At 40.2% G+C, this 12,619-nt stretch overlaps 1 protein-coding gene across 6 annotated transcripts in view; it reads left to right on the plus strand.

Moving 5' to 3' along the window:
• The window catches only part of LOC120797388 (adhesion G protein-coupled receptor L3-like), a 212,250-nt gene that overhangs the window by 1,585 nt on the left and 198,046 nt on the right, over nt 1–12,619 (plus strand). The gene's annotated exons all lie outside the window — the stretch shown is intronic.

A 12,619-nucleotide genomic window follows, 5' to 3' on the forward strand; every position in this document is an offset into this window, starting at 1 on the left:
ACTGAGTATCCCCTCTCAGTCACCTGACTCATCTACACTTTTCCAAAGTGCCCCTGTTGGCTTTTTTGCAGAATACCCGTTGCAGAAAAACATAAATACTGCACAGCAAATATTTATATTTAATACACACACGTAGGAAAAGAGGGGATGGAGAGGGGTTGCCTTTGCTGGGGAAGATATGCCGTCCCGTGTGTGTAGAGAAGTGCAGGGTTGAGGGGCCACTGCACTGAGAGCTTTGATGTGAGGGCAGCGCGCTGTCTTTCAGCAACAAAATCAAAGTGGAAAAGGTAAACTAAGCCCATCGCTTTGAATCGCATCTGAAGTTTTCCTGTCACTGTACAGTGGTGCCCTTCGTTTCCAGTAAGTCCTTTGGAATATGGTTTCGATCTGTGTCGAATCTTTCCCTGAGTAATATAACAGTTGTGGACTTCCTGACTGGTTTCTCAGCCAGGCGTTGGCTTCATGTGTTTAAGTAGGGTGACCAACATCCACGGTGTTGTTTTTCTTTTTTTTGTGCCCGTATTTCAGAATATCATCCACAGTGTTGTTGGTTGTATCCTTATCTGACAATTATATTCATTATGTCCGGGACCGCAGTACCATCTGTCACATAATCTGCACTGGTGCAAGTGCCCTCAAGCAGATGACACACAGACACACACACACACACACACACACACATCACACGATTTCCTCTCCCAACAGTGAAAACCTTGTCTTTCTTCACCAGTCAGGAAACTCAAGGGGACATTTGATGCTTTTCTGACTAATCAGTTATGTCAACCTGCACTTTGTTTTCAGGGCGTCTCATCCATTTAGATTCAGATAAATGCTGCTCCTTGTGGAATATAATCGAGGTTATATTTAATATAACAGCAGTTGATCTTACCATCTGGTGCGATGCCTGATGGGACGGCGCTGTATGAAAATAAAACCATTGTTCTCTTGCCTTTCTTGAAGCTGTGGTCCTCTTGCAGTCCATTACAGGAGGATGGTGTACTGAATATGAGCCACTGCGCTACATAATATAAGCGTAGTAAATATGCTTTTAAATCCAAAGTGAAAGAATTAGAGGTAGATTTCTTAAGATGTCATTTCTCTGGTTACGAAACTGACTGCTCTGAATTTCTCTATGAAACTGTGAGTTCCCTATTTCCGATTTTTAGTTTTTAGTTCTTTTTCATTCTGTCTCCTATTGTGTTTTCTGTCTGTAACTAGGTGTCCGTCTTTATGCTGCTGCCTATCTCGGCCAGGTGACCCTTGAAAAAGCGATTCTTAATCTCAGTGGGACTTTTCCTGGTTAAGTAATAGTTATAAATATTGATAGAACTGGTTATCTTGGGTAAATAAAGAGTGAGATAGTGATAGGAGGAAAAAAAAAAAATCAAACTAACTGTTACTAACTGATCTACGGTATAACCCTTAACCTTAGTAAACCCTTTACTGGATTCATAAGATGCCTTATGAGAGAGTTATTGTTCTATCTTGTTTTATTTTAAAGTGTAAGTCCAACTCTTTGTGCTGGCACATAAAGTATTTCTTCATGTTGTAATGTATTACACTAGTGTGGGATAATTTGGGGCCCTCACTGGAAAGCATTTGTTTTCTTTGTTAGGTCGTTTGCATGTTTCTTCCGAAGTAATGCCACTCTCTGTGATGTTCCCTTTTTTCACACAGTTGATGTACTGTGGTTTTGCTGCAAGTGGATTTCTTTCCATCGGCAGTTTCATTTATTTGATTTGATTTCTGCCTTTTTTGACAAAATTGCAAGCCAGGGGGAATCCAATTTATTGGTGCATTAAGAATTTTCTTCATTAGGTTATCTTATGTGGGGGGTATGGCTTCATGGCTCAGATTGTGTACAGTGAGGGCTTTTACCGACGTATCAGTGTGCATAACTGTTCTTCAGAGCGTAGTATTTGTAAAACACATTTCCAGTCTCTTGTTTACATCTTGTGTGCTACGTAGGTCAAATTTAAGGTATTTGTAATAAATTGGAATATAATTTTTTTTTAAATTTTTTGATTAACGGCAACTGCAGATATTTCTTCAGGTGAGACCTGCACTGTCCTAATGCTGTAGATGCTACCCCTCTGCTAGTCTAAGCAACCGAAAACAAGAGTTGAAAACTATGTCCAAATAGGACATAAGCAGTATACGAGAGTCACTGAGTGAATAAATACCTTTTTTATGTTTTTATCTAATTGCTTTGTCTGTAGTGATTTTGGTATGCCACTGCACAACAGATTTTAATGCTCAAGGTCAAGTCTTGCACACACTTTATCAGATGTTAGATTCATATTTTAGCTCACTGAATGTACAGTCATCTCTCTCGGGATCAAATGCTGTGGATTGGTTGTGATTTACTTCTCATGTTCTTCCTATCGTCCATGTACATTACCAGAAATAAGGGAAATTATATGTTAGGTTTTTAATGTATCAAAGTCAGAAGAACTGTGCAGGGCTGGTAACAAATAACAAAATGTGTAATTAAAACTGCAACCCTTTTTTTTTTGATAGTCAACAGTTAGACTTAGATTGTAGTGGTGTACATGGCAACCACTTGGTAGCCTCTTTCATACCTAAAATCTGCAACATTGCCGGCTTCAGTTCTTACAGTGATGTACAGTCATATTACACTCCTCCCATTCACTTCAATGGAAGCTAATTTGACGGCATCTGTTTCCTGTACAGCTGAAACGATTAGCTGATTAATCGATTAGTCATTGTATTGGCCCCCCAGCCTCTAAGATGTGAATTTTAGCCTAATTTTTTAAGTCATTTATGATACTAAATTGAATATTTTTAAGTTTTGAACAGTTGATTGGAGAAAAACAAGACATTTGAGACATGACTTTAGACTCTGGGAAATCTTGATGGCCGTTTTTCTCTATTTTCTGACATTTTAATGAAAAAATTATAAATCGATTTTGTTAAGAAAATAATCAGCAGTTTAATCAATAGTACAAAAATTGCGCACACCTGTGTTAGTGTTAGGTTGAAGGTGAGGTCAGAGTCCTTTCAGCGAACAGAAACGCCAGTGCACAGTGTCTAATATTGGAGAAGTCATCAACGTAACAATCTGCCCTCACCTTATTTTGTAAAATATTACAATACCAGACTACAGACAGCAGTACCACTCATACACTGTTTACAGTCTACTTGATAGTTACTTATTTTCCACATTAGAGCATTTTCGGGGCTGAGTGTGGATCCTTTTTGTTAAGGTTTCCATCATTCACAGATCTCATAAAAGGAACCCTTTATATTAAATGTCCATGCACTTAACATTACCATTACCATTTTTATAAGATGAGTTGTTTTTTTGACTTCTCATTGGCAGCAGTGCATGAGGTCTTTGACGAGTTAGAAATAAGATCACTACGAAAGGACAGTACAGAATTCTTACACTGTCAAAATGATGGATTTTAAAACTCATTTTGCAGTTGAATGATTGTTTATCCCCGCGGCTGAATGCTGACATGTTAAACATCACAGAAACATCTTCAGAGAAGGGAGATGTTTTATATTTGTTGGATGATTTTCCCCCCGTGGTTTTTAAATAATAGGTGGCTCTATATCTAGAGTAACCCCGCATACAGGGTTTCATTTTTGTGCTCTATGCACTATTTATTTATTCATATTACTTTTTGTCTTTTTAAACGTAATGTTTAAACCTGTTAGAAAACAGATAAGGCAGGCCACCTACTGTTCTGTATTCAAATTTTATAGGCTAAATCTCACCCACTGCTACAGTGAGGCCCTCGGTTTTTCTAAGGTCCCAAAGACCGGAGTTATCATGCTGTTAGGAGTGAGACAGGTTGGTACACTGGGGCCCTTTTCTCTGGCTGGAATGTCACAAAAGAAGAAAAGCAAAAGCTGAAAACGAAGAAGAAAGCACATGGCTGAGGAAAAGTACTCGAGGTCCGTGCCGCTCAACACTTCAGCTGACCCTGGACACAAAGGTTTTGACACAAGCTTTCACAACCCCCTAAACACTGAATCCCAGGAAATAGGCTTAAAGTTGAGATGGAGACTTCAGCTGGTGCTTGATGGAACGAACAGACAATTAGTGTCTTGATTCTGTATAGCTCTGTGATGAGTGACCCCAGTGTCTGGGAGCGTTTGAAGTGTAAACCTCAAAGAAAACAGTAGATAACACACTGAAAAGTGCCTTTTAAAATAGCATATTTGACTAGAAATACAGTACACATTGAAAACTTTGAATATATAAGGTCCAGATGTTTTGAGCACAGCTTTTTGGGGGGAAGGATTTGAGTATTTGGCAACAGTAATTTTTGTGTTTATCACAGCCCTGCATCTAACATTGGAACATAAAAGGGAGGTTTTGACATTTATAAAACAGAGTACAAATGCACCCTGATGTTTGTGTTAAATGAATATCATACTGCTGCAATAATATCACAAGTTGGCATGAGGCAATCATTGCTCTCTGAAATATTGAGAGTGCACTGTCTCTGTATCCCATTTGGTGCCCAACTTTGTTTCCTAAGTACACCTATTATTTACCAGCATGATGATGGGGATTATCATATTAATTCTAGGCCCTTTCTCAATGGCTGGTTTACAAACAAAAAAAGTGGTTAGGATGAGAGAATTGCTGTGTGGGGTATTGATGAGCCTCTTTAAATCACTAATGGATTTGCAGGGGATTTTATACCACTCCAGTGAGTCTGTGGTGTGTTGAGGATAGGGTGAGGTCATGGAGATATGTCACTGGCTCTATCTCCTTGACTGGTAATCCTGACAATGAATACAAGCGTGGATTTAGACAAGGACGTTACCTTGTGCGGAAGTAAGAAGCCAAGATCATTGGTTGACCATGAAATCCGTTTGGGGCTACAGTGCCATTTTCCTGCTGCTGCGTTCACAGAACAGACGACGTGAAGCTTCGTCTGTGTTTTGAATTCCACTAACATGCCACCGTGATTTGTGCGTTCAGTCTTAATAAAGGCCTGCAAGGCCGGTACATTATTAAGCTTAAGTGTATACGTTGCCATGACCAGTGATGGTGTGCTCTTAAAATCTTAGACTTCAGAGTGCAGTTTTAATTATCTGCAAGCCACGCCTCTGTCCTTAACACTCAGTTCAGTTGTCCCTAGGGGGGTCAAAACACTTAGCAGGTGTATTTTACCGCTCAACAACTTCTGCAGGCAGAGATACAAAAGCTGCACGGAGAGGGGGATGTGAGTGCAAAGCATTAACTAGCTTGTGCGGATGTAGATATGTATGCATTTTATGAACGGAGATGCCGTCTTTGCACTGCAGCACAGATTCTTATAGGAACATTTCTTACAGATAAAGGCCTCTGCAGTATGTCTGACCAGTGAACAGTACAGTGATTAAATCAGTTTCTCTGATGTTCTCAGAAATTATACCTGGATTCAAAAAAGCAGTTTGTTGTATAACATTGTTAACCCCTGGCTCCACTAAGAGAGAACTGGCTGAAGGAAAATGAATACCTAAGATTGAAAAAGATACTGTCTCAGCTGGTGCAGATATGGACCCAAAAATGTCAACTTAGCATTTAAAGCAATCCAAGCCGCTCTTATGACCCTGTTGGTGGCGTTAAAAGGTATCCAAAAGCTATCAAACTGACAAAGCCTGACGTGGCTGCAGTAAATACACTTTACTACTCTGTAAAATCTGATACATTTGTCCATGTGCATTTTACAGTATGACACCAAGTTTTTTGCAACAGTATTGATGGCCTTCCTTTTGTACTGAGGGATATTTTCCCCTGTGAACTTTAGACCAGCGAAGAGGATTCAAACAAAGATGCAATGCTTCTCTGAGACTGAAGCTCTAAAAGAAGTTAATTTATGGCCCGTTTGGGAGGCAGGTTTGGGCTTGAATACATAATAAGGTAGTGCACCTGCAGCCGCATACAAATGAATGGAAATGACGGTTAGTATTTACGCCTCCCTAAACCATTGGGACCTCCTGATCTGACCACTAATTGGCCAGCAAAGAGAAATGAAGATAGCTTCCTTGTTCACAGGCTGCTGTATTTGCAAATATCAGGTGCAGATTTGCACATAGCTCCTATCTTACCAGTTGGCAAAAATGTGCTCCTTCAACCACAGTAAATCAATACAAAAGAGAGACGTTCTTTACAGGGACATGTCAAATGGTCACCCAAAGTCACGTCTTGTGCTGTTAAAATAATATAATTTGTAAGGTGAGACCAATAATTGATACAGAATAAACCTTTCAGTCATGTCAAAACTATTTGCTGTATTACTTGGATGATATAAAGTACTTTGGTTCCTCAGCATGAACGGCTTGTGAGACAATGGGCCCCTGGATGCATACAATGCATACCTGCAAAAGGCATCCCACCTCTCCTATATAGATGCAAGATCCCCAGAACTGAAAGAGACACAAAACATCTGCACACAACATAGCTTCATAGTTTACATTCATGTTTTATAATGTTGTGGTTGTTTTTCTCTTGTTGTCATTTTGCAACTGTTTGTAGTTGTTTTGCTTGGTTTTGTGTTTTTTTTTTTTTTTTTTTAACCTGGCCCTGGAGTTGTTTTGCGTCTCTATGCAGTTGTTTTGCGTCTCTGTGCAGTTGTTCGGTCTCTCTGTAGTCCATTTGTGTCACTCTGTTGTCTTTTTGCATCTCTGTAGTGGGTTTGCTTCTTTTTGTAATCATTGTGCATCTCTTTGAAGTTGTTTTGTTTGTCGTTGTAGTCTTTTTGCGTCCCTGTGCGGTCATTTGAGTGAGTTTCCAACACAAATATGTCACTTAAAACAGTCACTTAAATCAGAGCTCTGGCATAGAGGCCCCACCTGGCCCCTTTGGACCCATTCAGTGATCCATACATGCTCTTTAGTAGTTTGACATCTTCTAAATATGTTGGCACACTAATGAGCATAAAGTTTAATAGGGTTTCATCATTGTGTTTGGATAAATATTTCATAACATTTCTGTTCATTCTGCCATACTTTCAGCCTTCCACTTCAAAACAGCTTGTAATAGAACACAAAGCATGAATGCCTTGCAGAAATGTTGATTACAGTATCTTGGTGAATGCTTTAAATTAAAATAGAATTTCCTCATAAATACTTGATAAGATTTACAGACAGTAGAATGAAAGTATTTTCATACAGGTGGATAGCTCCACAATGAAGGATATATGCTTCTATCATGTGATGCCTTTGCCTCTTTTTAAAAGAAGACATATTTTTCATGCATTTACCAGGGTGCATACATTGAGTTGATCAGAATCTGATTCCAGTTTTTGTTTCAAAATATATTGAAGCATTTCAGCCTCTCCCTCTGTGCTTGTGACTAAATTGATTTTCTTAATCGATACGATAGGATTGGAGTTAGGAGTGTGGGAGTGGGGGGTTGGATCTGGCAGGAAGGACTGCCTCAGCCAGTAGGCTCCTCAAGAACAGTCCCTTGTTTGTTCCCGCCTTTATCAGCATCTGTTCACGGTGAACGATGCATCTTAAGCCTTGCCGCTTTGTTCCTGCTTTGTACATGCTATCCTGCTTCTTTGCAGGTTGGTACAACGACAGCAGACCTGTGTATCCACTGGCAAACATAAACTTCCCTGCCAGCCCTTTGTCACCTCTGGAACGGAGATGACTGAATTGATGCACCGCCCCAGTGGAGCAAAACAGTTTAAATGACAACACATTTTTGTCTCACCTTGAACTTAATTGACTGCCTGAAAGCTTGCGTTTGAAAAGTGCTGACAGAATGACTTCTCATGTTCTTCAGAAACAGTAGCTATTGACAGAGCCTGTTCTGTATTGTTTTTAGACTGCTGTCACACCTGCATGCATCTGTATACCACATAAAGTTTATAAGTACGGATCCATGGTGACTTCATAAGCCGTAAGGTATTATGGATGGTTCATGTTACACGTATTGCTCTTAATGGTCTTAATGTCTGTATGCATTAGTATATATTTTCATGCATTTACCAGGGTGCATACATTGAGTTGATCAGAATCTGATTCCAGTTTTTGTTTCAAAATATATTGAAGCATTTCAGCCTCTCCCTCTGTGCTTGTGACTAAATTGATTTTCTTAATCGATACGATAGGATTGGAGTTAGGAGTGTGGGAGTGGGGGGTTGGATCTGGCAGGAAGGACTGCCTCAGCCAGTAGGCTCCTCAAGAATAGTCCCTTGTTTGTTCCCGCCTTTATCAGCATCTGTTCACGGTGAACGATGCATCTTAAGCCTTGCCGCTTTGTTCCTGCTTTGTACATGCTATCCTGCTTCTTTGCAGGTTGGTACAACGACAGCAGACCTGTGTATCCACTGGCAAACATAAACTTCCCTGCCAGCCCTTTGTCACCTCTGGAACGGAGATGACTGAATTGATGCACCGCCCCAGTGGAGCAAAACAGTTTAAATGACAACACATTTTTGTCTCACCTTGAACTTAATTGACTGCCTGAAAGCTTGCGTTTGAAAAGTGCTGACAGAATGACTTCTCATGTTCTTCAGAAACAGTAGCTATTGACAGAGCCTGTTCTGTATTGTTTTTAGACTGCTGTCACACCTGCATGCATCTGTATACCACATAAAGTTTATAAGTACGGATCCATGGTGACTTCATAAGCCGTAAGGTATTATGGATGGTTCATGTTACACGTATTGCTCTTAATGGTCTTAATGTCTGTATGCATTAGTATATATTTCATTGCTACAGGGAGGAGAAGTGGCAAATGTGCTCCTTACTATTAAGGGGGAATTAAAATACATGGATTGCTATTCAGTCACAGTTCTTGCAGTTTGGCTTTGGGAATAGAGATATGTAATGTTACTCCCATTTCAGCCCTTTAGTTACAAGAAGCAGTCGTTAACAAGGCACCGGATGACAAGTAGGTTGATTACCCAAGTGTCCACCAGTGTGTCTGTCAGTCATGACAGATTGAGTACCGGGTAGCAGTTACGCTGTCATTGGAAAGGACCAGCAGGCACCCCCCCCCCCATCCACTTGCACATTGGTCTTGCCTGTGATGCTGAGCCGCCACGGTGCAGTGGTGGCAACTGTGGGATTTCTTAGAGGGGAGCCACAAGATTGTAATCAGTCATTATGTCATAAGCAAGCCCCGTGAGCCCCACTCCAGCTCGCTCAGCCAAATAATAAGTAGCCGATAATGGCACTGGCGTGCAGGCAGGAACGGAGCCCCCACGGGCGAGGATCTAGAAAACGAGGGCCCCCTTCCACTTGTCTGCCTACACAGGGACATCATATGATTCAAGGGCTGGATCGAGCATTTCATACAACAGCCAAAATTGAGGCTGCTGTTTGGAGCCCTCCCTCCATTTAAGGGCAAACACATCTTGAGGCGCTAACAGGGAATGTGTGGGATCAGTTGAGAAAATGATCCTTACTATCCGTTGCAATTCTTTTTTTGTATAATGATTATGAGCAGAAGTGTGCTTTAGAGTTAGGAGTCGTGTTAAATTGTAAGCACAGATTAGGTATTACAACCAAAGCGAGCCATAACCCAGATATGATTCCCCAATAGAACGTGGATATCTTAATATGTTTATTATAGATAACTCCTAAATTCATTTCTTTTTCAGCAGTCTATGATACTTTTGACCTTGTCTGCTTTCTGAAAAACAAAAATATTCATATGATTAAAATGTTTAGTTTTATATCTATTTTCCAGTATTAAGGTTATTGGACTGCGTAATCACTAGGGAAAACAATGGAAATATATCCATGACTTTATCATTCTATCTCTGAAAAAGTCTGATTATATGCTGTATTTTATATATGTATTACAATATTACCAATAAACCAAACCCAAACCAAAAATGTCCTGTTGCAGAGAAATCTGAATGAGCTTTTAGTTAGTTTGAATTAGTTTTTAGCATTTGAAAAGACATTCTTGAACTGTTTAATCACTAAAATACCACCACAAGACTGCTGACAATGTGATATTGAATAAAAAAACAGCCCCCTCCCACTCATAAGCCCCATTCCTTTCCCCTCCACCCTCATGGAGTTTTGTCATTCCATAACAAGGGTCACAGTCTCCTATTGTCTCACAATAACATTCCTCGGCATGGTAGTATTGACTGGTTCTGCTGGGTGAGCGGTGCCATATAAGATCCATACATCATTGGGAAGACAGAATGACGGACAGCGGGAGTTGAGATGTCAGATCGTCCTCTCCAGGCACCTGACATCCACTCCCTTCCTGTTCTCCACAGTGATACTCTATCTTCTCACAGAAGCAGCATTGATAGTTGCAGTCTCATGCTTCCGCAACTCCCTAGTACACTAGACATGCTCATGATATAAATTTTCTTATGGTGGAGGATGCAGGAATAATTCTGCTCCCAATTAATGTTTTTTTTAAGGTTCTCAAGCAGCTCAGAACATAGTCACAGAGATATAAATGTTATTTGTTCATCGACTGCCACATTATAATTGGTTCACTACTGTATGCATGCAAAGATTGATAGCTAGATTAATCTCATCAAAATTTTAAGCTTTTATAATCTTCTCATGGACGCCTCTTACCCTCTCATACATAATAAATGTAGCTAAAAGTCTGGCTACCATAGGGTACATAGCTTAACACAGCAGCATACTAGCTCCACTTGGAAAATATGAAAATAAAGCATGCCACCAGACAAAGAGCTCACTCAGGTCAGTGTAGGGCAACCCTTTAAGGAATTTCTGCCCATAATGATTAATAAGGTAGGTGTACTTATTGCCTTGGAATGCTGGGGTTAAGCAGATATCTATAATCTAGTTTCATTACACCAGTGTCTGCAGTTTTTTTGTTCTTAATATATTGTTAGGTCTTTTTCTGTTAATTCTATGTGCCATACAGTTTCTACCAACGAATGGCCCATTATTGATTGGTATAGACAACAAGGATTGCTATGTTCCACTATTTCCTATTGGCTCAGTCTCTACTCAGAGGTATCAAAAGCAGTAGAGAGACAATCCACCACTTTTGATGGCTCCAGACCAAAGGTCCATTTAGTAAGGGTTGTCTTGTCACTCATGAACGCTGTGAAAGGTTAGGCTCCTGTAATCTTTGTTTATGTTTTTGGTCAGTAGTAAGTCTCCCTAAGCCAGCTTTGCGTCAAACACAGCTGGAAAGACCTTTACAATTTCAACAGAGCAGAAATAATTGGTCCAGCAGCTTGGATGCAGCCATGACACACAGGTAATTTGCTAATATTTGTCTCTCAGATGCTGTTATCACTGCCGGAAGCTGCAGTTTTCAGAAAGAGTATGTAAAAATGATTTATGTTCTTCATGTTGCTTTGGTAGAAATGGAATTAAATGGGGTGAACAAGGCTTTGATTTCGTTTTTGTGCCAATTGTTGCAGTCACAGTTTCCTATTGTTTGATTGTATCTTTAATGGGGAAAATCAAATTGTGCTATTACAATAATTAAACATGAACCCCTTAAATTTTCAGCGTCTTTACCTACTTCTCCTTTGTTTCCTGCTGTACAGTATCTATCACTGCAAACAAAGTGTATATGCTCATTCCGTGAATTGCAACAGAGTAGTTATCAATAACCCAACCTTCCCTATAGTCAACCTGAGTACATGATGCCATAACATTCCCAAGAGGAGCCCTTTTCCATCACTTCAGCATTGATGAATTTGAGCAGACCACCTCCAGCTGATGGAGAAATTTGGATTGGAATGTCCGTCAAAGCCATTTTTAATTATACTGGCAGTAAAGGATAAAATTGAGCAGGAATAAAGTGCCTTTTGTGCATCGATTTTCCTCTGCATCTGTGGACGCATTGGAGAAAGGAAGAGACAATTGAACCTTCTCTATAGCCGCACTGCAGACAAAGGGAGAGGGGCATGCTTGGCCTTTTTTTTTCTTTCTTTTTAATACAATGAGACCATGTACATCAAACCATCCTTCTCGTCTAATTTGGAAATGCCATTGAATTGAAAAGGAATAGGCAGATCTGGACAGAGGCCACACAAGCACTTTACCCTGATAGCGTTTTGATGGATTTTGTGATCTGTTTTGACATCTGACAAACTTTGACCAACCTTTGGTGTGGAATTTTGTAACTTGGATGACAAGGCGTGGCAAGGCTTGTGGATGGATCCTTTAAGCTCTCCCTACAGAATTTCCCTAAGGATTTATACCCATTTCAAGTGCTTTGTCCCATGATCTTAAGCCTTTATTTTGGCAGAATGCTTTCTCACCTGGGTATCAGGAGAGTGACTGCCACCTTGATTGCCCTCAGGTCCCTGCAGGATTCCTGCTCGAATCAGCTACCGCAAATGACACTGGACTATAAAAAGATCAGTTACTTTGGAAACAGATGACAGCCTGGTTTTTTTTTTGCTTGTTGTCAGATGATGCTTCCTCCTGTTTTCTTGAGAACTTCCCCTGACCGCGAGATTTGCACAGTTACACCAGCAGATGCGACAATTCGTTATGCATAAGATACCCCGTTTCGACAGCCATCTGTCTCCTTGTGTTTGTTACCATGCACCGACAGTTTGTTTTCATATACCCATATACAATTTTTATGGTATGCAAAATATGCGGAACCGATCTCATGACCTCTGAACCTCATTTCAAAACCTCATTTGTGACCTGTACATGACCAAAG

The sequence above is a fragment of the Xiphias gladius genome, chromosome 12, assembly GCF_016859285.1.
Source record: "Xiphias gladius isolate SHS-SW01 ecotype Sanya breed wild chromosome 12, ASM1685928v1, whole genome shotgun sequence".
NCBI classification, from domain to species: domain Eukaryota; kingdom Metazoa; phylum Chordata; class Actinopteri; order Istiophoriformes; family Xiphiidae; genus Xiphias; species Xiphias gladius.